This window comes from Macrobrachium rosenbergii, chromosome 24 (assembly GCF_040412425.1).
Source record: "Macrobrachium rosenbergii isolate ZJJX-2024 chromosome 24, ASM4041242v1, whole genome shotgun sequence".
Lineage (NCBI taxonomy): Eukaryota > Metazoa > Arthropoda > Malacostraca > Decapoda > Palaemonidae > Macrobrachium > Macrobrachium rosenbergii.
The window spans coordinates 27286236-27289227 of record NC_089764.1 but is presented as its reverse complement, the minus strand read 5'-3'; the positions used below and the strand labels follow the sequence as shown (position 1 = coordinate 27289227).

General features: G+C 35.9%; 1 long non-coding RNA gene across 1 annotated transcript in view; it reads left to right on the top strand.

The window, feature by feature from the left end:
• Positions 1 to 2550: 2550 nt before the first annotated feature.
• LOC136851750 (uncharacterized) overlaps positions 2551 to 2992 on the top strand; it is a 98623-nt gene continuing 98181 nt past the window's right edge. The window contains exon 1 of the long non-coding RNA XR_010856967.1: positions 2551 to 2762. This is a non-coding gene — a long non-coding RNA (uncharacterized lncRNA). The remainder of the gene's footprint in view (positions 2763 to 2992) is intronic.

Genomic DNA, 2992 nt, shown 5'->3' with positions numbered 1-2992 from the left:
ACCCCTTTCGTTCCTTTTACTCTACCTCCTTTCATATGCTCTTTCTTCCATCTTACTTTCCACCCCCTCCTAACAATTGATTCATAGTGCAACTGCTTTGAGATTTTCCTCCTGTTACACCTTTCAAACCTTTTAATGTCAATTTCCGTTTCAGCGCTGAATGACCTCATAGGTCCCAGTGCTTGGCCTTTGGCCTAAATTCAATACTCAATTCAATTAAATCAAAAGATGGCTAGGAACATGAAAGTAGAACACAAGGTAGCGTCACTTTTATTATTATTATTTTTATTATTATTATTATTATTATTATTATTATTATTATTATTATTATTATTACTGAGACCTGACATTTTCGGAAGGTATCAGTTGGTCTTCTCCCTCCATGATGCAGTGAAAAGAGTGGAAAGAAGAGAGAACTCACCTGTGAACATTCGTCTAATCCGATTTTCAACATTTTTAGGTAACTATAGACGGTCTGCTATTAGCATATCTCCACTTGAATCAGAACTAGGAATAGGAAGGTTTGTATTGTGTTAACTAGTTTAACCCATTTAATTACGTTAATTGTGAAATATCAGAACTTATCACTCGAACTGTGGATATTTTTTTTTAATCGTAAAACTGAAGGTAAAGAGGACATTGCTTTGGTGAAGTTCCACATTACTTTCAGACATCACCTGCGCTACAGCACTGAGGAGGACACTGAATAATTCTGAAGACGATTCACCAAAATCCCTTATAGGCTTTTGAGATTTAGATATGTTCAAGCGAGGTACTACTGATCTCATTTACGCCAAAATAGCTCTTAAAACGTTTACCTGTTTTGGGAAACTCTATACACAAAAATCTAGCCGTTAGCTGATGAAAATATTGGGCTTGACTCCTGGCTAGCGAGCACTTCACATTTCTCCATTCGCGCTTCGAACAACTTGCGAACTTTTGAGTATGGTTTATAATACCACTTAACTTTCCATCACAAAAAAAAAAAAAATAATAACAATAATTAGACGGAGGTGTTTAGGCAGCTCGCAACTCCACGTACTATAGTTTCATTATCTCGCTGCCATTCGTTTTCTGTGCACTTGTCTCCTAAAAACTGTAGGCCGAACCACTTGTGCCACTGTGAGTTGCCTGTTCAGAACTTCCCACTCACAGGCCCTGAATGTTGTGTAGCCTCAGCTTCTCTCTTGCCGTCAGTCAACAGATTAAATGACTGCTGAAATGGAAATTATGCAGAATGCCTGTTATAAGAGAGAGAGAGAGAGAGAGAGAGAGAGAGAGAGAGAGAGAGAGAGCATATTTAATCGCACTAATCGTTGTATAAAGCTTCTCAGTCTAGGTAAGTGCCATTGATTTATTGTATCATTATGCATTGATATGACGATATTTTTTTTTAGTTGGTTTACATTTTGTAGAATGGTTAGTAAGCAAGTTGAGAGTGGTAATGAGTTTATCTTTTGGTTACTAATTCAAGTTTAAAATCAAACTAAATATATTATATGCTAAGGTTCATGCTTATTAAGGTTTTCCAGGTTTCATCAATATATCTAAAAACAACTTTTTTTCAAAGAGGTTACTCAGAAAATTTTACTTAAAATCATCAGTACTGAATTGAAAAACTAGCATTAAGTAACTGAATGTGTATGAAACTCTTGCCAAGAAGTACTGGCGAATTGATCTTGATTTTGCTCCATATGCAGGTCGTCCCTTCATTTCCTTTGGGACAGCGAAGCAGTTGACGAGTCTTTTATGACTGCCTGACGAAATTATACCAGCTATATGTATGTATATATATATATACACACACACACACACACACACACACACACACACATATATATATATATATATATATATATATATATATATATATATATATATATATATATATGAATTTTTGTCACTTACTCAGTGACATTTTTTTATATTCCCAAATATTATGCCTCAAATTTCGGTTAAATCAGATCCATATACTTCGGGGATAACTTATACCTAAGGGAAATTATAAGTAGCGGCAGTTCGAATCCCACTGGTGACGAACCACGTATCACTTATAATTCCCGTTAGGTGTAAATTATTCCCGAGGTGTAGTGAATGTGATAACCCTGCACGTCTTTTGGGATCAGTTTTCTTGCCCCACACACTTCCATACAGATGACTGATTACAGTTATTACTGACTCATTACTTGGACAACATGGACAGAATGGAATTTAACGAAAACTGCGACATATATTGCTCACATGTACGAGAAAGCCGCTAGCTAAGAACGAGAAGTTTACCTGAAGGGAAGTTACCAATTTTCCTATTATTAAGGATTTTCATACTGTTTGGGAGATGGCTTTTAGATTTGCATACGTTATTAGATACATAAAAAAAAAAAAACTAGTACTAAGATATTACATACGGGCACAACCGTAACCAGATTACGGTGATGTACGCTGCAAGAGTTTAAAAAATGAGGAAAATGGCAACTGGGCCTAGGCGTTACTGGAACTGTGAACACAATGCCTCGACTCTCGACAAGTCGAACGTTGGTATTTAACTTGGTAAAGTGTTCACGTGTCGCGTTTGCGCTCGTGAGTTTTCGCATTTTTTTACCGGTTTTCTGCTTATTTCCCGTACCCTATGTGTACTAATTAGAACTGGGTATCGTCGTGATTCTGCCAGTGTAAGAGGGGAAACAAAAGAGTCCAACAGAAGTTAAGAAATCTAGCTTCTCCTTGTTGCTAAGTGCGGGCTGGACCACATGTCTCTTCAAATGGTGAGTGTTTGTAGAATAATTGGAGTTTGGTGATTTGCGGAAATTTAAAGTATTTTAATTTTTAAAAATGTTCTATGAAATTAATTTTATAATTTTTCAGTTTTAAAAATATAATTGAAAAGTTACGTGCTGTGAACATTATTATATTGAATGCCTTGAGCATATTTAATCGTACTAGCCTGATCTCTGTATAAGAGTCTAGATAGGTGCCATTGATTTATTGTATCATT